We start from the raw sequence: 26,551 nt of genomic DNA, 5'->3' as shown, positions 1-26,551 counted from the left end.
ATTTTAGTATTTCCTACCAAACACAAAGCCACATAGATTTATGCTTCTAGGTGTGAACAAGATCCTGGGGTCGGAGGCTATGACAGATGGTGACTCCATGGCTGGCCTCTATGCTCTAGCATAGATAAGTCTAGCACCCCAGAAACTGTAATTCTCTGCCAAATTGGTACTGGTCATATGGATGGTCAAGACCACCCTGGACTATGAAGTATAGGCTCGTGACTCCAACTTTAAACATCAGCAGCATAAACATCCCACATACTTTGGTAACTTTTTTTTCCAATCTAGGACTACATGTTTATTTCCCCCAAACAGCTCCTTCAGCTTTCCTCCATGCTCTATTTCATCACATTCAAATATGCCAGTCATGACCAAATATGCCGTGAGATGTAGGGTTCTTGCCATTCTTGCCTATCCTTACCACTCCTTGATCTTGTATACCCTGCTGGCCAGGAATCTGGTGAGAAATCTGGCTCCCACCCCTCACCATCCATTTACTTACCTGTTCACTCCTAGTACATCTACAGCAGCATTAGGCTGTTACATATACCCCCAGGGGAAACAACTTCCTTGACTAGAGCATGTTCCTATGCTGTTTCTTTTACCTTGATCTGTAAAGCCTCCATTCGTGTTATTTGGGTCATGACCTTTCCCCTTGTCCTCTCCAGGGAGGGTTCCATACACATACAGTATAGTGAGATTCTTGTCAGTCTGCCTCTCACCTGGGCTTCCCTAACCTACTGAGTGACTTTCTAGTTTGTGTACATTAAGGTTTAGTTAGTGTGTTTTAAAGTTCTACAGGTCTTGACAAATATATAATAGGCATCCACCAGTATCCCAGAAAATAATTTCACTTCCCCCCAAATCCTGTTCCACATCTTCCTCTCTCCCTCCCTTTCCCCGAACAACTAGAAACCATTGATATTTTTTACTGTATCTATAGTATTTTAATGTCCTATAATTGGAATTCTACAGTATAGTCCTTAAAGTTTGGCTTCTTTAACTTAGCAATATGCATTTAAAGTTACTCCACGCCCTTTTGTGGCTTGATAGCACCTTTATTTTTATTTCTGGGTAATATATTGTATGGGTATAACACTGTTCATTTATTGAAGTAATACCATGATTGCTTCCAGTTTTTAGCAGTTGTTAAAAAAAAAGTTGCTATAAGCATTTATGTGCAGTACTTTTTTGAAATATGGTTAACATATATTAGTTTCAAGTGTAAAATATTCCATTCTACAGGTTTCTCAGTGCTCATCATAAGTGTACTGTTTTTCACCTGCCTACCCACCTCCCCTCTAGCAACCACCAGTTCTCTGTATTTAAAAATCCTGATTTTATTTTTTTTGGTCTTTTGTTTCTTAAATTTCACACATTAATAAAATCCTGTCGTATTTGTCTTTCTCTGACTTATTTCACTTAGCATAATACCCTCTAGTCCCATCCTTGTTGTAAATGGCAAGATTTCATTCTTTTTATGGCTGAGTAATATTCCATTGTGTGTATATACACCACATCCTTATCCATTCAGCTATCAGTGGACACCTGGACTGCTTCCATATCTTGGCTATTATAAATGCTGCAATGAACATATGGGTGAATATCTTTTTGCACTAATGTTCTCATTTTCTTTGGGTAGTCAGTAGTGGAATTACTGGATCATATGGTAATTCTACTAATTTGAACCTCCACATGTGCAGGATTTTGTGTGAAATCAAATCAATGGGGGTAGAAATATCTAGGAGCACAATTGCTGGATTATGTGTTAGGACATGTTAACCTTTGTAAGAAACTATCAAACTGTCAAAGTGATCACCCCATTTTCAACTCCTGGAGCCCCTTGCCCCAGCAATGATGAACTTGAGGTTCTGCTCTGCTTATTTTTCAGTTTTCTTTTTAATCTAATATGTATATAGTAGCATCTCATTGTTTTAATTTATAATTTCCCAATGACCAATAATGTTGAACATCTTTTCATATGCTTGTCATTTGTAGTTCTTCCTTGCTGAGATAACTGTTCAGTTCTTTTAACCATTTTTTTGAATTGGGTTGCCTTTTTTATTTGCAAAACACATCCGGTAAGGGACTTGTATCCAAAATATAAAAATCTTAAAACTCAACATCTTCCAAGTCTGTAAAAGCTGTTAAGAGAATGAAAGACAGCCACATAGTTTTCATTTTAACAAAGTCCAATTTACTGAGTTTTTTTTAGATATTACATCTAAAGCACAATCCATGAAAAACTTATCACCAGCTCCAAATCACCTTGATAGTTCTCCTGTGTTATCCTCTAGAAGTCTTAGTCTAACATTTTACATTTAAGTCTGTGACCCATTTTGAATTTGTGGAAGGTGTAAGGTCTGTGTCTAGATTCATATATACATATATTTTTTAACATGTGGACCTCCAATTGCTCAGCACCATTTGTTGAAGAGACCTTTCACAACAAAACAAAGACAAAGGAGAAAGGATAAGCTATATTTGTGTGTATCTCTTTCTGGGCTTTCTGTTCACTGCCCTCGATCTGTCTACTTTTTCACAAATACCACAGTCTTGATCACAGTAACTATGTCATCTTGAAGGTGGGTAATGTTAGATCTCCAGCTTTTGTTCATTCTTCAGTATTGTGTTGACTATTCTGAACTTTTGTTTTTCTGTGTTTGCCTTTAGAATTAGTTTGTCCGTATCCACAAAGTACTTACTGGGTTTTGAGCAGCTCACACACAGCTTATGGGAGCCAGTGGGGGCAAGAAGAATTCTGTCCTCCAAATATCCGGGATCTATGCTTTTGGTATCTGACCAGAAGCCACAGATCTCTGATATTTACATAGAGGGGTGGACAGAGGCAAATAGCCATTGTATCTCCCTCCATTATTTTAGGCTCTTCCCCTTCCTGTTGGGGGGGGGAAGTATGTGCAAAATGGAAATATCAATAAGGAGATATAAAACTAAAACAAATTTTCTAGAGCTGAAAAGTACAGTAACTGAAGCAAACTCACTAGAGAGATTCAAATACATATTTAAGCAGGCAGAAGAATCTGAACTTAGATAGGACTATGAAAATTCACCTTTATTCTGTCTTTTTTTTGTCGGACTTGGAGCCCAAGGGAATCTCTGGAATACCACCAAGTGGACCAATACATTCATTAAGAATCCCAGTAGGATATGAGAAATAAAGGGGCACAGAGAATGTTTGAAAAAATGCCTGAAGACTTCCCAAATTTGATGAAATGCTTAGTTTATGAAGCTTCTTGGATATTTAGATCATGTGTCTTAGTGTGGGCCTCTCTGAGTTCATCTTACATTATAAATTTTCATAAGAAAGGATCTTGGGGCACCAGGGTGGCTCAGTTGGATAAGCATCCAACTCTTGGTTTCAGCTCAGGTCATGATCTCAGGGTCATGAGATCAAGCCCCACATCAAGTCTCCTTGGGATTCTCTACCCTCTCCCTCTGTCCCTTCTTCCACTCTCTAAAATAAAATCTTTCAAAGAAAAGGAGAATCTTAAATGGCAAGAGAAATGACTCACCACATACAGGGGGCGTCCTTAATAAGATTAACAACAGATTTTTCATTGGAAACTTTGGAAGATAAAAGTGGTGGACTAATAGTTTTGTGGGGTTTTTCCCCCCTCTCTTAGCCCTCTGGATATGTCAACCAAGAATCCTATACCTGGCAAAACTATCCTCCAAAAGTAAGGCCTAAAATAAGACCTTCTCAGAAAAACAAAAGCTGGGGAGTTCATGGCCAAGACATAACCTGTTCAAGGTAGTCTTGTAAGATGAAATGAAAGGACACTAGACAGTAACTGGAGGCCATATAAAGAAATAAAGATCTTAATAAAGGTAAATGGGTAATAACAAAAGCCAGTATTATAAAAATGGTTTGTGACTCCACTTTTTCTACATAAAGGTATAAATGTATTAATCTTTTAAATTACTAATCTGTTTGGAGGCACACACTGTTGTCACAAAATTACATCTTCAATACAATCAAGGAGTAGGGACAGCCCAAAGGGAGCACAGTTTTTATATATTATTGAAGTTAAACTAGCAAAAATTCAAATTAGAATGTCATTGCATTAGCATGCTAAATGCAATCCCTATGGTAATCACAAAGAAAATTATTATAGAATATACACAAAAGGAAATGAGAACTTCAAATGCTTTACTATAAAATCAACTAAAACAAAATACATTAATGCAGGAAATAGGTACCACAAAAGCTAAAAGGAAAATGACAGAAATCTCTCCTTATCGGTAATTAAATGTAAATGGGTTAAACTCCGATGAGGGGTACCTGGGTGGCTCAGTTTGTTGAGCATCCAACTCTTGGTTTTGGTTCAGGTCATGATCTCATGGGTCATGGGATGGAGCCCCATGGCAGTTTCCATGCTCAGCAGGAAGTCTGCTTGAGGATTCTCTCCCTCTGCCCCTCCCTGCTTGCACGCTCATGCACACTCTTTCAAATCTTAAACTTCCCAATAAAAAGATTGGCAGAATGGATTTTTTTAAGTCCAACTATAGGGTGTCTACAAGAGACTCACTTTAAATCCAAAGACCTAAATAGATTGCATGAAATCAGTTTCCATCCTTTCACTTTCAAATAGTAACCAAAATAGAGCAGGGGTGGCTATACTAATATAAGGCAGAATAGCTTTAAATCAAAGGTTATAAGAGACAAGGACACAACATGTTAATTAAAAGTTCAATGTGAAAATATAAACATTTAGGCATCTAATGACAAAATATATTAAACTGACAGGATTCTGGGGAGAAATAGACATCTTGACAGTAGCATTTGGAGACCTTAGAGCCCCACTGAGTGAATTAAACTGGATAATTTCTCAATTTGTGTTTTCAAGTTTGCTGATGCTTCTGCCACTTTACAGGAGTTCCACAGTAGGTAATCTTTTTCAGTTATTTTTCAACTCCATAATTTGGTTCTCCTATAACTTTTATTTCTTAACAATATTTGGCAAGACATTGTTCTCATTCTTTTAGTTTTTAGACAAGTCTTTTGTTTGAATATATTTACAACAGCTGGTTTAAAGCCTACATCTAGTATGTCCAACCTCTTTGCTTCCTCTGGGACCATTCATCAGCTGCCTTTTCTTTCTATATGGTTCATACCACTTTTTTGTGAGTTTTGTAATTTTTTGTTATATTGGACATGTTAACTGGAAGTCAGATCTTCCTCTCCCCCTAGCTTTGTTGCTTTTTGTTCCTGCTGTTTTTACTTTCTTGGATTAAAATTGTAAAATACTATTTGAACAGAGGCTTCACTAAGCTATCATGTGCAGCCAAGAATCAGTTAATAATTGGACAGATTTCTTTAAATGCCTGAGCCCATAAGTCTCCCAGCTTTTGCTAAGTGAATCTTTGTGTGGTGGATCAAGCTATCAGTGCCCTGGCAGGCAGTGTATGACTTTTCCTCAGCCTTCACTTCCTGTTAGCACAGGGCCAAGGTCAGCTAGAGGTGAGGGATTAGGGCCCTCTCAGGTCTTCCCTGGTATGCCATAGCTCTCACCTGTGTGTGACCATCTGGAGTCCCAGGAATATGGGAGTCTTTTGAATCATCCTAGAGACCTCTCATTCTCAAGTTTTTCCCTTTAAATTTGTTTTGTTCAGCCTTTATTATCTCCAACTGATAGTGATTCCTCAGACATCACTGATGTTCACAGTTGCCACTGATTATTTTCAAAAAACACCCTGGCATCAGACAGGTCCCAGTTAATCCCGAGAATGGAGCTTTCCGGTGGTGTTTCAGGCCAAATAGTGAAAGTTCTTTGTGGATGGGACTGTGGGGAAGCTCCAAGCTCCAAATTGTTCTATTTCTTCCAGTGGCTTCTGGGCTGCTGGTTCTCACAGCAACCGTAGTTGCAAAGCTGTTGTAGTGTTTGGGCTACCCTGAGGCTGGGGAGAAGGGGGTGGGAAAATGCACTGAAGGTCACTGCTGCAATGGAGATTGAGCCATTTTTCTTGAAGAAACGCTCCTCAGATTGTTGTAAGCTTTTGACTAATTTCAAGAGTTCTAAAAAAATAAAGGGTGGGATTTCTGACACTTTTTGCCAGTGTTCTCCCTGATCTTCTAGAAGAGTAAATTTTCAGAGGTTGTTCCTCAAACTAAAGAGAGGAGCTCCTGCAATGGTTGCTTTTGGTCTCAAAAGTTTCCTTCATTTTTAAAAATGACATTGGTGTTTCTGAAGTGTCTGGACCAGTTATCTACAGATTATCCCATATTGTGGACAAAAATCCATCCACTATCTCAAATGTTTTTTCACAGGAAATGCTGGTGTTAAACCATAATTTCTCATTGTCTTCTGGAGGAGGGAATATGCGGAGATGGAGAAATTAAAACTATCAAGAAACTTAATCAGTAGCAAAAGCATTTAAGGGAAAAATGACAAATGTTGCCATTAAAAAAATATACCCAAAGGTCATATGAACTAGGCTTGTTTACTATTTATAATAAAGTCCACAAAAAATACTATAATCCAATAGCCTTTTCAGTATGACCATGTACAAAGGTGTATTAACATATTCCTAATAACAAACGAAGTAATGATGTATATAAACTTGGGTTTCTATAGAAATTCACAAAAATCCTGAAACCTACATAATAGGCAGTTATTTCAATTTTAGTGCAAATATCTAAAGTTGACTTTTAGTGCACATATTTGTTTTCACATGGTGTACAGTACAATATACCTATAATTCACTTTTTACATTAGTAGCAATTTTGTAGGTATTAGAGGGGGAAACTCGAATCACAATTCAGTTATTAAAGCCTGTTAGCACTCTACTACAAAAAATATTTTCCCCAATGCACTTAGCAACATCTGTCACACTTGACAACTGTCACAGCGAAATTTTAATTTCCCACTTGTATTACACTACATGTTTTCACTTTCCAATTATAGAAATACTAAAGAGCAAAAGTCTACTTTATTATGGGACTTCTGAAAGGTAAAGAGAACTGAGCTGACCAATCCCCCTCCACATCCTTTCTACTGTGAGACAATAGCCTCAAGTAAATTTAAGCCTTAGAAATATTTTTACTTGTTTGTTTTTGCTTCTACTGAGCCTGAAAAGCTTTTCTTTCTAAGCGCATAGTTTCTAAGCTCAAGTCTGATTGTTCTAGAAAAGAATTCCTTTTCCTGGGCGCCTGGGGGGCTCAGTCATTAAGCGTCTGCCTTCGGCTCAGGTCATGGTCCTGGAGCCCTGGGATTGAGCCCCGCATGGGGCTCCCTGCTCCGCGAGACGCCTGCTTCTCCCTCTCCCACTCCCCCTGCTTGTGTTCCCTCTCTCGTTGTGTCTCTCTCTGTCAAATAAATAAAAATAAAAATCTTAAAAAAGAATTCCTTTTCCTAAAAGAGAAATCAAAATTTAAGCTAAAGCCTAAACCTTTATATTTAATATTGGATTATCAGTTTATTCATGCTAGGATACTTGGAAGCCATGAATCACTGATCTAAGTAAATAGCAAAGAAACTCTAAGATTTCTCCAACATCCAACTTGGCCAAGACGCAAACGTATCAAACGTATCATAAATAAGGGATTCTAAAATAAGTGTCTGACAAATTTAGCAATGGAAATTTCGTGTCTCCAATTAAGTATTGTAATTGATTGTTGAGAAGGCATCTTTCCAAACAATTACTTTCAAAACTTTGCAATTGCTGAGCACTAATTTTAACCCAATTATCTCTACATATATTTTGAACAAATCAAAGTCCAAGATCAAAGTTCTTTAGTAAAAACTGTTCTTTTCCTATCCAATTCCCTTGCTAAAATTGGGACATCTTCCTCCTTCCCCACTCCCACCAATGTAGAACTTCCACATTGTAAAGCCAACAAATGCAGGAACATATTCATTGGTTTGTCTTTCCCAAAACAAACTTAAACTATTTTTGTGCTGGTGGTTGTTTATTTTGCTCTCCCCTGTGTCTTGGGGGCTAGATATCTAATAACTATTTCTTGATAACCAAATATAAATCTAGAACCCTAGAGGCAAGGGACTCTGGCAAATCTATTCCTGCAAGCCTGGAAAAGTGGAACAGAAACAGAACCCATTTCTTTACCTCTAATGCGTGTGCTTGCCAAATGCGAGCTTGAGCAGTGTCCTCCCTGATCCCCCATTACCCTATGGAAGAGCTGTGAAGTTTGGAGTGATATTTGTGGGGACTTGAATTCTGGGGAGAAGCACCTATCTGCTCTCTGTAGCAGAGAGCCTGAAAGTTAGATTTGGTCCCTGTAACTCCTGTTCCTTAAAAACGTCACTGTAGGCATTTCAAGCAATACACATTGAATTCAGACTCACATACTTAGAAAATCACCAGAATGATGTTTTCCTGTACCTTCAGTTATGTGGTATTTGATGCCAAAAAATGAGGTGGCTACTTCCATTTGTAATGATAGAGCTTACAGAACAAGAATGACATGTTCAGACTTCTTTCGGTGGAAGGCATTGTCAGAGAATCAGAGCTTTTAAGGCTTCCCTAAAAAAATATATCCTCTCTTACAGCTATAGCCTCAGTATATAAGAAAAACCCAAATTTTAGTCCTTCAAGTGGCAAAATAACTACAAAACTTCATATACACATCAGGGCTCTTATGGTGAAAAGTCCAATGCATTCAAATAATCCCCTTCCTGATTTCCAGGATCCTACTCTCAATCACAAACCTCCAAATCCCAGGAAGTCCCGCTTCTGCCAAAGTAGCCCCTCCTCTCCTGGCTGAAGACCTAGACCTCCCCTTGCCTAGAGCTGCTATACTGACTTGACCTGAGGAAGTTACCTTATGGGGACTCTGCATCTCCATCAATCCTCACTTCCTCCAGACCAGACCATTACATCCAAACATACCCAGTGGACAGAAGTTGAACATGAGCAATAGCTTACACACGGTCAGGATTGCAACTTTGGGTTGTTAGATCAGCCAAAACCTAAGTATGTGTGTGGGAATAGATTATAAGGGTGCTAGATTAGGGAAGAAGAAATGGAATTGCATTGGTCCAAAATTATCAGTAATAGAGCCCTTACTACAATGGTTCAGGTGGAATGTGTGGTCTCAAGTAGAAGTAAATCAGTTGTTGGTCTAAACAGGAGTTCAATGTTGGCCTATATTTAGTGAAGTCAGGATGCCAGAATCTAACGAAGAAGAAAGAACCCAAAGACTTTGAAAGGTGTACATGTCAGCATGCGGATTTCGTAGTCTCTGTCCCACCTCACGTGCTCCTGGCCGCCTTGCTCCAGGGTTGCCACAGTGGCTACGTACGTGTGGTCAACAACTGCTCACCTCCACTGCACCACATCTGCCTTGCTTCTGCCCCAGGATGGCTCTGTTGCTGCCATGTGAATATCTGAGAGCCCACTTCTCCACTTCGGCTCAGGCACCAATCTAGACTCGCAAAGTAGTTACCATCTGGCCAAAGCATATTGGAATATTGTAGAATTAGACTCCCCTATTCTGTGCTTTGTATGGCACCTTCTACATGGTTCTTCAGAGGGTTCCAGAAATGTTTAGCTAGCCCCAGTTGCCAGCAGTGATAAGGACCCCAGATTTCACCATGGCAGATGCCAGCAGTGCCCCTAGGGTTCCTTCCCACTGTGGTGCGTGTGGTGGATGCCACCATCCTCCTGTTTTCATCTGATGGCTTTTCCCGGCCACCGGAGGCCACTCTGCTTGTACACATGCCTGATGTGCCTGAGAATTCACACCCTGAAGCTGCCCTAGCCTGGGACTAACAAAGTTGTGCACATATACCCCACTGCCCTGGCTACTTGGGTGGGAAAATGCTGAGCCCACGTTCTGTGTTGGCTCCCAGAGTTGTCCAATGGTATTAAGCCCTGGTTACCCAAAGGGTTAATGTGCTTGATAAGTTGTACAATTTATTTGGAAGATGATCCCGGGAAATGCTGGCAAAGGAATGGGGAAGTGAGGGAGGAAAAGGCAGCAGGAACTCCAGGTTTGCTTCTCAGGGGACTATAAGATGCTTGTTACTGCAAATGGCCTCAGGAAGTAGATGTTCAGAATGGAAATCCAGTGTGAAAAGATAAACTGAGGCACACTAAAATGAACACTTTGTATAAACAAAAATCTTCTCAAATGGGGCAACACTAACCCAGAAGTAGTTAGGAATGCTCCACAGACAGGAGCCATGAGAAAGACTTCTAGGGGGGAAGGCATGGAAGCAAAGAAAGGGAGCTATTTGATTGGCTATAGCTTAAAATCTAGTCAGCTGTTTGTGATTGGTTCTACATAGATTGTTACAATGCCTGGCATGCTGGAGATCACATTACTAGACTCTTCCCTGTGGTTAATTGGGATGGGAAATAAGTGGAAGAGGTATCTCTAACACAGGACATTTGGCTCTATCTGGAGACAGTCTTGTTTGTCATGTACAGGGTTGGGGGAGGAGATTGCTACTGTCCTCTATCGGGCAGAGGCTAGGGATTCTGCTGAGCAACTTGTACTGCACAGGACAGCCCCATTACAAAGACTTCTCTGGCCCAATGCCACCTTGTGGGGATTAGAACCCTGGGTACCTAGGGACTCTTCAGTTATGCTGACATCTGTGGTTTACAATCACAACGACACAGAGAGCAGCAACTCCCAAGCACCCCAAGCAAGGGCACCTAGCTGAGCCCAGTCAACCCACAGGACCATGAGAGAGAATGCCTTCTTGTTTTAAGCTACTGAGCATTGGGATTGTTGGTTACACAACAATAGACAAGCAGTAAGCTAATGTGGGTCTTTTGGCTCCCAACCGAAAGGAACTTCACAAATGTCTTAAGCTTTCCCTATGAGGTCTTAGAATATTTGCTTTGTCTATTCAGGCTAATTCTCTGTTGATTTCCTAAGTCCTTCATGTGTCCGTGGAGGATCTCTATGCATAAGGGTGAGAAGGGGAAATCCCTTTCAACATAGATTCTGCAGTGGTTCCAGCTGCAACCATTGGACTCTTCCCAAGAGGACACTAGCACTAGAGAATTTTCACTATGTTATCAGACTGTTATTTCAGTAGAATTTGGGAAAGGCAGGCACAAATTCAGAGCTCGAAGAATGCCTAACTATGCTCCTATATACTTTCATTTTGGATCTAGGTATATTGAACAGGTTAATTAGCACGAGCTATTTTCTCTCCATTGCGATTTGGATCGTTTATCGATATAAAATAGCCCTTCATTTCATTTTATTCCGTGCCTGGAATCAATCTCTCCATGCCACCTTTCTGTTAGTTTGTATTGCCCTGAAATAAAAACAGAAGGTTAAAGACAGAAGGATATAAACCGCTTCAAGTGAGTTCCTTATAAAGGAACATGTAGCTGAAGTGGTTTTCTAGCCCAATCTGAGAGTCAGGCATTTGTTTTGTTTTTAGTGGGTTTAAGTCCTTTATCCTTCGTTTTTGCTAATACTGTCTTTCACAGTAGTGTGTGGTGCTCTCAATTCTGGCTGTTCATAGATGGGGGCAAGACCATTGCAGTCACGTATGGCTTAGTAGTGGTCTCCTGGAAAACTTTCTCCCAAACAGGGAACTAGTGTTATTTTTAAAATGACCATATTTAAGCCAATTATGTTGCTATTGGGTCAATTATAGCATGTAAATCATAGTATTGTTGCAAGTAGTAAATCTGATCATGCATGTAATCCTTAATTCCATATATGTATATACAAGCTAAATGTAGATAGTTTTAATACTTGAATATTGTTTAAAAACTTAATTCATTGTTCAGAGAATATAACGTCAGATATGCTAGATCCCAGATTACCAGTACTGAACTAAGAAGTCTGGAATCTACTACCACAAAAGCTTGAAGTGTGAGTTATACTGTAAGTAGAAAAGCAAACTGGATCTGTAGAGGGCTTTCCTGCCCTGGTTGCCCACCCATTTCAGATGGTTCCAGCATGCCAATGAAGGAGACAGAAGATGGCTGGTTCAGCAAACCCTTCTGGCTCTCACAAGAAGTTACAACCTCTAGCTTTGTCTTTGTCAATGACAAAGCTACTACTACACAGCTCCAAGTTAAGTAAACACACCCACTCCATCCTGAAAGTGCAGAGGAGACTGGTATTCTCCCTGGCAGGGTGGTGCCCAGAGGAGCAAAGGGAGGGGCCAACTGAGCATGCCTGACTTATTCTTCCCAAATTTAGCATTTAGTCAAGTTACTGTCACTGATGCAAAATGCATGAGGACCTGGGACAAAACCCAGAGTTAACATTCACTGAACTCTCTACCTAGAAGGAAACATCTGGAGTGGGGAAGAAAATTCCCCCATAATGCTCCTCTCACATGGGGAAAATCAAATGACTGCCATGGTGACACATCTGGAACTCCACACCCCTCTCCTGGCTTCCTCCTCTCTTCACTGTGTCCTCTCCCTTTGCCCAGCCTTCACGTGTTAGTCCCAAGCTCTGCTCCTTGGTCTTCTCTATTTACATGCAGCTTCCTAGGTGAGCTCTCTTAGGCACCTCAAATACCAGAAGCAGACTTTGATAGTAAGGTTCCACTAGATATAAAAAATTAGGAACTTTCTAATTAAAATAGAACCAAAAATATAGATTGCATTATGACTATAAATGTAAATGATGGAACCTGGTAGCATATCAAAATGCCATTCATAGTAGTGACATAATGCCCCATGCAGACCTTGCCCACCCCTTTCTTTGATGGATTGCTCCAGCTGATAGGAGGGTTGGTGGTGGATAAATCTCAGGTATGTTATTCTCTGCATCGACCTTGGTTGAAGAGTGCCACCTCACCAAGGTCCAAGGTTACACCCCTTCCCTGGGGATGTAGGGGTGCAAGCCAGCCTCCTTGCCTCAAACCAAGACCATTCTGATGGAGAAAAGACCAAGGATTGGACAGAAGGAGAGGTTGGACTGCTGGCCCCATGGAGAGCTCTGGACCTAGATGGATCAGAGTTCTTGCTACATGTAAATCTCCATCTTGGAGCCCATTTCCATGGAAGCCAGCCTGCAACATCCTAGGCAATGACCAAGTCTGTTTTAGACCAAGAATGCAAAAATTCAACATCAGGAATTCTAACCTGTTAATGTAATGAATTACATGACAAAGGAGGTAAAAAATTATATTAATGGCTATGAAATCAGCATTCCATACAAACCAGCAATAATTCCTAATAAAAATTGTGTGTAAACCAGGATTAAAACTACTTCTGGTCCTGGGTTTTAATGAAACTACCCTTAATATCTGAAAATATGAGAAGTTCTGGTAGATAGTGCTTGCTTTATACATTATAAGGACTATGGGAAATATTAACAACCATAAGATACAAAAAGCAAATACTTAGAACAAATATTTGAAAAAGAGAAAATCTCTATAGTTGCTGTAACTGCATAACTATAAACCCAGAAAACCCTGGAGACTTCACTGAAAATTTTTTTGGTTTTTTTAGTTTTTTTAACCTAACTTTATGTCTTATGGTGAGGAACATCCATCCCATTTGCATCCAAAAATAAATAGCTTTACTCTATATTAACAAAAAACTAGAAATGAAAATGAAATTAAATCCCATTCACAGTTGCAATAAATCTGTAAGATATCTAGAAATTTGTCTGAAATCGTCCAGGGTTAGTATGGAAAATGTTACTAAATCTTATTGTAGGATATGAAACTAGACCTGAACAAATGATGAGACCTATTATGTCCCTAGATGGGAATATGCAGAATTATAACTTATGTATAACAATTATGAATTATAATTTTTAAAAATTATCAAACTCTTATTGATGTAAACCTATAAATGCAACAGAATGTAAACATAGGAACATAATATGTTTTCAACCAGAACTCCAAGGATAATTATTTAAATTCAATTAGCCAACATATAGTACATCATTGGTTTTGATGTAGTGTTCAATGATTCATTAGTTGTGTATAACACCCAGCGCTCATCACATCACATGCCCTCCTTAATGCCCACCACCCAGTTACCCCATCCCCCCACCCACCTCCCTTTCCATAACCCTCAGTTTGTTTCCCAGAGTCTAGTCTCTCATGGTTTGTCTCCCTTTCTGATTTCTTCCCATTCAGTTTTCCCTCCCTTCCCATATGATCCTCTGTGCTGTTTCTTATGTTCCCCATATGAGTGAACCATATAATAATTCTTTCTCTGATTGACTTAGTTCACTTAGTCACTGGAACCTCCAGTTCCATCCACATCGATATAAATGGTAGGTATTCATCCTTTTTGATGGCTGAGTAATATTCCATTGTAAAATGTATTTGAAAAAGTACAGCATCCTTTCTGGATTAAAACTCCTCAAAGTGTAGGGATAGAGAGAACATACCTCAATATCATAAAATCCATCTATGAAAATCCCACAATGAATATCATTCTCGATGGGGAAACCTGAGAGCTTTTCCCTTAAGGTCAAGAACATGACAGGGATGCCCACTCTCAACCCTATTGTTCAACATAGTACTAGAAGTCCTAGACTCAGCAATCAGACAACAAAAAAGACATTCAAACTGGCAAAGAAGTCAAACTCTCACTCTTCACAGATGACCTGATACTTTATGTGGAAAACCCAAAGGACTCCACCCCAAAATTGCTAGACTTCACATAGGAATTCAGCAACATGGCAGGATACAAAATCAATGCACAGAAATCTGTTGCATTTCTATACACTAACAATGTGACTGAAGAAAGAAAAATTGAGAAATCAATCCCATTTACAATTGCACCAAAACCCATAAGATACCTAGGAATAAACCTAACCAAAGAGGTAGAGGATCTACACTCTAGAAATTACAGAACACTTATGAAAGAAATTGAGGAGGACGCAAAGAGATGGAAAAACATTCCATGCTCATGGATTGGAAGAATAAACATTGTGAAAATGTCTACACTGCCCAGAGCAATCTATACCTTCAAAGCAATCCCTATCAAAATACCATCAACATTTTTCACAGAGCGGGAACAAACAATCCTAAAATTGGTATGGAACCAGAAAAGACCCCAAATCACCAGGGGAATGTTGAAAAAGAAACCAAAGCTGGGGACATCACAATGCCAGACTTCAAGCTCTATTACAAAGCTATGATCATCAAGATGGCACAGTACTGGCACAAAAAGACCCATAGATCAATGGAACAAAACAGAGAGCCTAAGGATAATTCTTAAATTTAATCAAAACACTGAATTTTTTATGAGGAAATGTTCAAATGAACAAATTCAAAGTGAGTGTTCAGAAACAGACTCACGGAGAATTTGCACTACCAGATACTAAGACTTATCACAAAGCTACTCTAAGATAACAGCACAGTGTTGTCAAAAGAACACACATAAGCATTGTCCAGCACACACTTCACCTGCTGCTGATTCTAGGGAAGATACTTTACTACACGGTGAGTTATAAATAACTAATGGCTCTGCAAAAGGATTCAACTCTTCTCTGTCATCAGCCCCCAGGCTTGGGAAAGATTCTTTGTCTCCATTTACACATTCGTTTCAACATCCTGATCTGCAAATAGGTCTGGGGTTCTTTTTTTCTTCGGATTCTCTTTTGAACAGGTTGTACCACCTCACCAGTTTCCCCATCAATTAGATGAAAATTTTAATGTGTGGTCATTTTTATGAGAATCATGATTCAGATTAAAAACTTAAGTAATTTTGGAGGTCTTCCCCTGGAATGCCCAATGGATGCACCTCACAGAGTCAGCTAAACTTCTTCACCAGAGAAGTGCCCCTCATAGGCTGTTCTAGCCCATCTCTGTCTTTCTTGGGTCACATGGGTAAATCCAAAGCAGCAATAAAACATTGCTGACTCTGTTTTTCTAATTCTAATTATCCTCTCTACTAATTTTGTGTTTTTCCTTTTTGGTTTACTGGTGGCCTTTTAAGTAACTTCTTATTAGTGGCAGGAATGATTAGAAATTTTGGTTTTACGATCTCACCATTGAGTGATCCCTATAAATTGACAAATGCTTTATTAGAGATTCTTCTCTATTGAGAAAAGAGAATCTGATATGTTAGTCTTTGTCTATTTTGACCTCAATTAGTAACTGCATGCCCACCAGGAAGGAGAACATCTCTTTAATATCTGGACTAGTGGGTTTTGTGGGTCTGTGTTTACTCTTGACCACTAAGATTCCAGCATTGAAGATATAAGCTCTCTGTAGGTCTGTGTGTCTGAAATTCTGAAAGCCTTTTACCTCTAAGTAGTAAGGTTTTTCCTATGTCCAAATGATTCTAATAGATTATAACATCTGTTAAAGTAAATGAGCTCTTTTCTGTTTATCTCCTAGAGCTAAATAAGCACTCATGAATAGAATATTCCTAGTTCTGAGAAAAGAAGGAAATTACAATTTAATACTTCAAATATACTAAACGGAAAAAAAATTCCTTAAAAAACCATTCCTTTCAAAACCAACTCAGACCGTGAAAAGATAATCCATAGATCAGGAGAAAATATTTGCAAACCATCTGTCTGAGAAGGGACTTGTATCCAGAATATATAAAGAACTTACAACTCAATAACAAAAAGACAACCCAGTTAAAAATGGACAATGGACTTAGACATTTCTCCAAAGCATATGTTCATGTGGCCACTAAGCACATGAAAATGTGTTCATCAGTCATTAGAGAAATGCAAAACAAAGCCACAGAGATGCCACTTCACTCACTAGAATAGCTGCAATTCAAGAAGTCAGATGATAATATGGAGACACTGGAACTCTCCTATGTTGCTGGTGGGAAAGTAAAATGGCGGGCCAATTTGGCAGTTTTCTCAATCTTTAACTCAAACTCTTCCCAGAGTTACCTGTGACTCAGCAATTCTCCTAGATGTCTACTTAAAAGACAGGAAAACCTCTATCCACACAAGAACTTTTACATGAATGTTCATAGTATATTCAGATTAGCCCTAAAGCTGAAACAACCCAGGTGTCCATCACCCGATGAATACATAATACACTCTGTGGTTATCCATACAATGGAATGCCATAAGCAATAAAGAGGAATGATCTACTGATCCATGCCATGACTTGGTGAACTTAAGAAAACATTGTGCTCAATGAAGGAAGCCAAACACAAAGACAACATATTTATATGCTTCTATTAATATGAACTGTCCATTATGGGCAAAGCAATGGAGATAAAGTAGATTCTAGGGCTGATGGAAGTGATTGCTTTTAGGGATGATGGAAATTTTCCAAAATTTGTGGCAATTTTTGCATAACTATAAATATACCAAAAACATGGCATTATACATGTAACACTGAATCTTATTATATGTATATCTCAAAGCTACTTTTAAAAAGCCAACTCAAATACTTTAAGAATTCGAGTTCACATAATTTAAGTAAAACTTTAGCAAATAAGACTAATATTTTTAGTTCAACAAAAGCTAGATCTTTGATTTATTAGTGTTAAGTGTAATACATGTTTACATTTTTCATAGTCTTAATCATGTAGGAATAATGTTGGCTCTTTTGAGCAGTAAATCTGTATCAGTTTAAGAACATATCCAAGTAGAATAAAAATGTATACTTTTAACTAACATGAATCATGATGATGAACTTGTATTTATTTCAACATTGTATTTTGTAGTTTGTCAACTTGAAGATAATTTCAAGATCTTTAGATAATGTAAAACTTTGGACTGCCATTGAGTTAATGAACTCCTTGGGTGCTTAGATGCTTTCTAAGTAAAATAGAATCCTGACAGAAATTACTAAGCTTATTTTTATATGCTATAGAGAGGTTGTATCTTTGGGTCTATTAAAAATACTTCCATTTTTGACACTGAAGTTGTATAAAGAATATGGCAAAAGCTGTGTTATGTGTATTCATGAGCTTTGATAGATAAAATGCTGGCGTACGCCTGACAGTTCTCAGTTACTCTGTCTAGTTGTCTCTGAATGCGCTAACTAGTTTGTTCTAAAGTTATTAGTCTGTTGAGACTGCACTTAGGAGCAATGGTATCAGAGAAATACAACTATGCATGTGCCTCTGTTTTGCAAATAAGAGTAGTTTTGTCCTAGAGCACAACTTTCAGGGTATTTCCTTTGTCCTCCAAACCCCTGTATGCTCTTCAAAGTTCTTGAGGACTCATTTATTAAATGTCCAATCTGAGACTTTTCATGTGAACTTGGTAGGAAAGCAAACTTCAGGCCTCTAAGGTAGATGACCACCCTCAGTGCACCTATGTGCATCATCAGGCCAGAACTAAAGAGAACAGCCTTACGATGTAGTCAAGAATCCTTTTTTAAGATTCATCTTGAGTAAAAGTAGAAAGACACTAGGGAAAAATGTACGCCTCAGTGGAAAATGGAAGGCTGTATCTGCAGCACTCTGAGTTGGATTCTGACTTCATGGGAGCTATGTGACAACTCTAAGTTGTCAACTGATAAAAACACAAAATTCCTGCTGTGAAATGCAAATGAACCCCCCCACTCTCCCCTAAAAATGCCATTTCAGCTCCATGTGCTTGTTCATTGTAATATTTCTGATCTATAAATGTGGTATTCTTTGAATTCTTCTCAAAATGGTCACACATACCTCCACTTTTCCTCATTAAAACAATTAATGGGGTTCATCTTTACATCTGTATGAGCATCAGGACTTACCTTTTCCTGAAATTCTACCGATACTGTTTTGTTGTCCTGACTTGTGTACCTTGGGAAGCTCACCCTAGGATAGAGGCTGCATTTCAGTTCAGTGGGGGAAGGACTGCCTTGTCTGTGACTGTTGCTGGTATAACGGGCTCCCATCTGGAAGAGCACACTTGAGGCCTCCTAGAGCATACTGTGTACAAAAATGAGCTCCACGTGGGTTAAAGGTTTAAATGCATAAATGTGAAAATGCAAAGATTTAAGTATAAAAGTAAATATGAATAATGAACCTGCTAGGAAAACATTTAGGAAAAGTTCTAATAAGCCTGGTGTGCTGGAGATCTTCCTAAGCAGGACAGGAAAGTGAGCCATCTGCATATTAAGGATGTTAACTTTCATCTTTCCTATGGGTTTCAGAAGACTCTGGCTCCTTGGTATTAAAAGGACGAACATACCCCCAGGCTGCTATTTGTGTTTTAACTTTATAGCGCTTATTGTTACTCAAAATTTTAAATTCTTGAGTCAAATCCTTCTTACTGTACAGCTTCTGGGTTTCCTGTCCTGCTGAGGAAGGTCTCTACCATACCAAATCATTATTTTCCTATCCATAAATAGAGCTCTCTCTATATCTAATGAATAGAAAACCAGAGCATTCATGGAGACTTTTTCTGGGGATAGGCTTATGGGCAACTTTATTCTCTCTTGGGTTCTGTTTGTCTTCATTAAACAAGCAATATGTGTTCATTGTAGAAAAATTACAAAAGAAATCTAAGCATTTTAAATACCTTATTATTTCTAGAAGGATATATAAGAAACTGGCTGAATTGACTGCCTGTGTGGCTGGGGACTGGGTCAGTGGGGGACAGGAATGGAAGGCAAACTTTTCACTGAATTCTCTTTTGTACCTTTTGAATTTGGGGTCATGTGAATGAATTGTTCATTCAAAGAATTAAATGTGATTCCTTCTGTCCCAAGAGCAGTCTCCTCCCCCCACTCAGTGTGTTAGGCACCCAGCTGCCTGCTCTTCTCTCCCCCAGCAGCAGCTCCATAGTACCAGGTCCCTAATACAGCCCACCCCACAGCTTTGCAAGCAGGTCTGTGTGGCTCGTGCCCAGGAGTGTGGGCGTCAAAGGCGTGGGTGTTGGTGTCAGCCTGACCTCACTCTGAATCTGTGCCCTAGGCCCTCAGCAGAGGGCACCACGAGGAACTTGCTTACCCTCTTTGCTTGGTTTTCTCCTCTCCAGAGTGCAGGCAGTCAATTCCAGATCAGAAGTTTGTCGAAGTTGAGATGTTGTATGTAAAGTGCCTCCTACATAGTAGATGCTCAATAAATAGTAGCTGTAATTAGACCTGTTGATGAGGTATCTTCCAGAGCATGGTGTCACAATTTAGTAGTAGTAACATTTTAGAACATTACAGGGGGGTGGTAGAGGAACCTGTCCTGTGCATTATAGGATGCTTAGCAGCATCCCTGATCTCTCCCCACTAGATGCCAGTTAGCAACCCCCCCTTCTCATAACCTGGGAGCTGTGCCAGCCAAAAATGGTCAAATATCTCAACTGGAGCTTCTCCCTCTCCTTCTGCTCCTCTCCCCTGCTCATTCTCTCTCTATCTCTCTCTCTCTCTCTCTCTCTCAATGAAATCTTTTTTAAAAATCCCCCAAGGGATGGCTGGGGGCACTCGTGGAAAATCCATCCCAGAAAGAGCCTGAACACACACTCTGCCCCAGAAAGACTGCACTCCCTGGGGATAGAGATCACTGGGCATCCAAGTATCTCTTAAGGCCGCCTACAGTGAGTGGAAGAGACCACTGGAGTCAGTGACTGGCCAAGCATGGTCTGTGCTCAGTGGGAATAGGACCTGCTACAGTGTCTGAACTCAAGAAAAGATGTGGGTGACACCATGCAGACTGTGCATTGGAGTACAAACTGTCAGAGCAGAAGAAAGTTCCACGTCTCTCCAGGGGCTGCCTTCTGATTTTGGAATCCTCAGGAGCAAGGGGGTGTGGGAAGGCTTACTCAGGCAAAGGGCCTAGAAGAAAGGGAACTGGAGGATGTGCTCAGTCTACATATGGGCCTTCATAAGTTCCTGCCTCAGCACCTCACTGAAAATCCGTCTCAGCTCTGCCTTTCTGATGCCCTGGTTGGTCTGGGTTTCTCCCAAGCCATGTGGAAATGAGGGTGATATTTATTATTGTGGAGACAGTGCGTGTAAGACACAGATAAAGTGCCTGGCACACAGTACATTTGCCATTGGAGATGACACAGTGACCACGGATCCCTTGAGGTCTTCATCCCAGGCCCTGCTTCATTTCCTTGGCAGACCTGTAAAAATATCTTTTCTTGGCTATTATCTCCAGGACCTCCGTGAATGCTCTCTTGAACTTGGGCATTGGTCTGCTTGAGGGGAAAGACCACCAATGTAAAGTAGGATCATCAATCGGGCAATACCCGCAACCTTGCTCTCCTAAAGGTCCTTAGGCCTTTGCACTGTACTGTCCCAGTCCTGACAATGTGAACATGCAGGGCTTTGAGAAGCCTTTCTCCCTGGCTCTGGGTGGGTAGTTAGGGAATGAGGATTGAGGCTGTCTCTTGAGCCATGGATCTGCATCCCCAGCTCTCCCTTCAAGCAAGAACTTGACAGCCAGCTACAAATAGTGCTGTTCACCAGCAGCTCCCAGCTGTTAGTGCTTTTAGGATCCATCTCTTTTGGTCTGAGCTGCACTCTTCACAGGCAGCCAGCAGCCAATGACTAAGGAATGAGAGGTACTATGGCCTGGCTATGTCTATCCAACACTGACTTCTCCAACCAGCCATCTTTGCTCTGGAGCTCCTTGCTGAGTTGACCAAAACTTGGTCAGATCTACTCATGATCTTAAGGTTTTCTCTGCCCAACCCTGCTTCCCTATTGTCATCAATATCGTTCCCCAATAAACCTCTTGCAATCCTATTTTTGTCTCATGGTCTGTTTCCTGCAGGTCTCCACCATGCTGTCCCACAGCCAATGGCATTTTGGATGCATCAAGGAAGATGCTGTCCCTGCAGGCCCAGTGCTCCCACCTGGGCACAGAGGGATTGGCCTTACTAAGCTCCGGGCTTTCAGCTTGGTCATCCCGGGGCCTGGCCCCACTGGGAGGCCTTATCCAGAAAGCTTTATTCACCATGTGCTGACATAATACCACTGGCTTTCGTACTCCAAGATGACTTTGGCCCTCAGCACAGACCACTCCTGCTGTTTTCTCTCTGCCACATTTTTGAGGTCCCTCATGTGGCCCAGCCAGCCGTTCCTCCACACACCTCTGTGGTCTCGATTCCCATCAGCTTTTATCAGCATGGATTTGTGAGAGACTCACAGAGTGCCCCAGTGTTAATCTCCCCATGTGGACAAAGAAGGAGTAAAAATAAGATCCTCTGAGGCCTGGAGAAGGGAAGGGACAAGGACAAGTCACACAGCTGGCTGTGGGTGGAGACAGGGCAATGAACGTGTGTTCTGAGGATCTTTCACCTGAGACCTTCTGTCCCTCCTAAAGATGGCATATTACACAGAAATCTGATATCTTTCCATGAATCTCCACTAAAACTGCAGAAAAGGGATTTTTTTTTTTTAAGCTCCAAATTCAGACAAACAGGAGGAGTAGACAGCCACAAATCTCCATCACCTGGAAGCAGCTAGAATGGTAGTACTTCCTTCTGTAGGGAAGCTGGATACTAACTGGGCTGTGGGCAAAGCCAGGAGCCAACCAGACATACACCACAGAATCCACAGAAGACTCCAGGATCAGTAGCACCGGGTACGTCTAGAGGTGGAGGTGGAAACAGAGGCTCAAATATGGAGGATTCAGTGATTGCTGTTTAGAAGCAGCTCTGGAAACCTCTGGCCCCTCATGGCCTCCCTCCCCCCTCCCTGGCAGAAGACTGAAGGCTTATTTGCTAGAGTGAGTGAGTCAAATAGAATCTCTAGTCTAGAGCGCACCTGAATACATAGGTTCAGAAGTACTGTTAGAAAACCAGGGCGCTAAGTGGTCATGCACACATGGAACGTGAGCTGTTTCTGCTCTTTTTCCCTTCTCTGCTCCCAAGTACTGGAAGCCTCACCTTCATCCTCAGACAGGAGGTGGGAAGAGTACACTCCAGGAGCTCTGACCAGCCTCAGGGATCCCTCAAGAAAGGGGCCCTGCTAGATCTGCCCATACTGAAGGTCACTCTCAACATCCCACCCTGGGCTCAGAGACCCCATTAGTTCATTCCCCACTCTTAAACATTAGCAGACAACAAGAGGTTACCAGAAATCTGAGGGAAACATCTAACAAAAAGCAGAGGTCAAAACAAGCCAGAAAAAGACAATATTGAAATCACTGAGACAAAGTAGGAAGAAATTTGGGAAAAATTAATATCCTCAGAGATACTGCATTCATGACATGAAACAGGATGCTATTTTCTAGGGGAAAATGTTAGAGAACAAAAATGAAGTTTTGGAACTTGAAAAAATTCGGACAAGAAAAACTCAATAGGACTCTAAGATGGTTTTTGAGGAAATCTCCAGGAAGTAAGCAAAGAACAAAAAGATGAATAATAGAAGATAAGCTATGCCAATAGTAAAAGACCATCCCAGAAAATAGAAAATGTGAACAAGAGTCCCAGAAAGTTAAGCCAGAAAAGGAAAAAAAGTATTAAATAAGTTTTAAAAAATGTTTATCCAAATATGAAGGGTATGCTTTCTAGATTTTAAGGGTTTGCCAAGTCCTCTGCACACACCCACCCCTACATATCTTCATGAGAATGTAGAAAAACAGATAAAGCAAAAATTGTACATTTCCAGGGGAAAACAAACTCACACCGGATTGGATGCTAGAATTTCTTTAGATTTCCTAACAGCAACATTAGAAGAGAGCAACACCTTTAAGAATTTGAGAAAAATAATTTCCAAATCAAAACTCTATTTCTCTTCAAAATATGAACCAAAATATGGTAAAGTCAAGACTGTTTAATACAGGAAAAAAAAGGTCTCCTAAAACTTACCTCCCACGGAACAATTTTGCAGAAAGCTCACACAGGATCTGCTCCAACAAAGCAATGGGGCATATAGTGAAAGTGGGATCAAGGAGACCAGACATGACACATGTTAAACAAAGTTGAAGATCCAGAATGACTACTGTGTACCAAGCAGTCTGGATTGGATAAGGATGAATCAGACAAGATCTTGAGCACAGTCCTTACAAGAAACCTCCTTCCATTGTTAGAAAGATCCTGGGCTCGTTCTGTCTGAAATTGTGTTTATTCTATATTGTCCCATAAGATTGTTAGTCTTGCTGGGTATAGCATTCTAAGTTGTGAATAATTTTCCTTCAAAATCTTATGCTAAAATACAGAGCAAGTATAGTTTAAATGTTACGGACACTATTATGAAAATATTTGCTGACTCCTCCTTTCTAAACTAAAGCTGTTGCTGGGCTAACCCAGTGCTTTGTATTCTCAGAGCACTTGAATGTCAACAGCTTTATTATAAAAGTTTTATTTAAGGTATTCTCATTAACTGAGGTGAATATGGTCTCTAGTTTCAATCCTATTTTAATTAAGATATAATCAAAGAAACCTAGGGCTTCTGAGGATCTATTTCTACCAAAAACAAACACATGAGCTCTACAATGACTGTTTTTTGTTTGGTCTTTTTGCTAACAAAAACATTAATAGATTGGTGTCTATAAAGACATCTGAGCTCCTGAAGAAGTCAGGTAGCTGAACAAAGTTGAATGGATTCCTGACTCTGTTTACAGACTCGAAGAAGTTTCTCTCCATTCTATAGTCCCTGAATCGAAGATCTAAAACTCCCTACTGTCTTCTGCCACTCGACTATCTCTGCAGCCTTCTGTTATTGAGGATTAGTTAAGCTTTCTGAGCTCCAAACTGGGGATAATAGTTCCCACTTCAAGTGGTGACAATTAAAGCAGATAATGTATATAAAGCACTTGGAACAGGCCCCACACCTAGTTAGTGCCACAGACGTGTTTGGTACATAAGTTCAGGGGGTGGATGAAGGAAGAGCGAGAGAAACCAGTTTTCCATAAAGGATGATTCCCCCAAATATCTATTTTTCTCTTCTGAAAGGAAGCCCAACTTTTTTGTTTATCCATTTAAATCCACAAACATGTATTCGGTGCCCACTGTGTGACGGGCACTCTGACACTAAGCATGAAGACCTAGTGATGCAAGACATAGGTTCTGCTCTCGGGGCGGGGCGGGGCATGTTGTCCCCTTCTCTGGCTCATATCGTCTTACAAATGTTTGTAAATGCTATGGAAGACCAGTCCAGAGCATAATAGTACAAGAGGAAAACCGAATTTACATGGAGAGAGCAGGAAGGTGTGGTTGAGGAAGCCCAATGGGAACTGAAGGATGGGTAGGGGTTGACCAGGAGGGTGCATTCCATGTGGACCAAAGAGCAGGGCCCAGGTCCCAATCAGGAGCACAGCAGGTGCCCCGAAGGTGCCAAGAGAAGGTGGTGGTGGCTAGGGAGTAGAGAGCCAGGAGGAGCGTGGCGGGGGCTGGGCCAGGCCTCACAGGGTTCATGGCAAAGGATTCGGGCAATGGACTTCCACTGCCCAAAACCTATTCACGGCTTCTCATTGGCTGAGGACAACAGTATCCTGGTGGTGGGGCATTGTCCTCAACAAGTGAAGGCATGCACTCTGTCTGATTCGAGAAGCTTCGATTTCGTCCAGAGCAGACTGTGATCCCTAACCTCTCAAAGGAGAGCCAGTGGTGGGTAGGACCAGAGTTTGACAGTCACCTCAAAGTCCCCTTCAGGCCCCAGGGAGTGAGCCCCTCAGAGAGGTTTATCCACGCAACCTTGTTCTGATGGCTCTGGCTCAGCTAGGGGCAAGGGGAGGGTGACAGGCACGGGGTGGGCCCTGGCGCCACTACTCTGTGCTGCTGATTTGGGTCAGTGCCGTCTGCCCAGCTTGTGGAGGATGCCTGGTACCGAGTGATCCCCAATGGGCTGTTTGTTGAGCCAGTAAAAGCAGGCACCAGATTTATTGTCAGTGAGGTGAGAGCTGTCTAGGCAAAGGGAACAATGTGTGCAGAGGCAAGACCGCGTAGCCCCAATCCCCTGCCTGGTATCGCTGATTAAATACAGGCTTCAGCTCCCTCTCTCCTGCCAGGACTTGAAGAGGAGGTGGCTTGTGAGTTGACATTGTCATTCTAACAATTAAGCATGCCTAGGGAAATACAGACCCTACCAGGAGGTGCAAAAGAGAAACGTTTATCTGTTTTAATTATTATTAAATACTCGGTAATTGTGCTGGGCCCTGGGGGTGCAATCTGTCAAGCAATTAGACCTAGCCAGGCCTTCTGAGGGAATCACTGGGGGAAGGGGCATTTCCAGGCTGCGAGCTCCCCGAAGTGAGGCAGGGGAGAGGACCTACCTAGCTACCTGCAGGGACAAGAGGGTCCAAGGCAAAGGGGCAAATTTGCTCTCCCCTCCTCCATGGAGCCTGGACATGGTGACATGCCTGGGCATCTCCTGGAGTGGTGAGGCCACTGAGCACCCTGCCTGGCAAACGTAGGTGACTTCACTCAGGAGTACCACAAGTGCCCATCTGCGGGGGACTGGGGAGTGCCAGGATGAGGGACATCCAGTGTGAAACTAGGAAAGTGGCAGGCAAACCAGGATGACTCTGGCACTCCGCTGTCTCCTACAACCCCAAGCGGGGCCAGACCTGGCATTCCTCAAAGGCTCACAAAGCATGTTGTCCTTCTACAGAGTGGGGTGGTCCTTGCCTGCCCCCTGCCTGCCCCCTGCCTCAGTTCCTGTCACACGCCTTCTGTCTTTCTAGGTGGGCTCCTGCCCACTTGGCCCCAGGTCCACCTGTCCTGTCTGGGGGGCCTCCAGCAGGAAACAGACCGAACAGCCGAATGGTTTCCTTGGAGAGAGTCCAATGAAGGAACCGTTAACAGAGCTGGGAGACC

Source organism: Mirounga angustirostris, unplaced genomic scaffold, assembly GCF_029215605.1.
Source record: "Mirounga angustirostris isolate CCGP_5_RB_7025 unplaced genomic scaffold, mMirAng1.0.hap1 SCAF_4, whole genome shotgun sequence".
Taxonomy (NCBI): Eukaryota; Metazoa; Chordata; class Mammalia; order Carnivora; family Phocidae; genus Mirounga; species Mirounga angustirostris.
The sequence above is the reverse complement of the archived record's forward strand: the minus strand, read 5'-3'. Positions refer to the sequence as shown.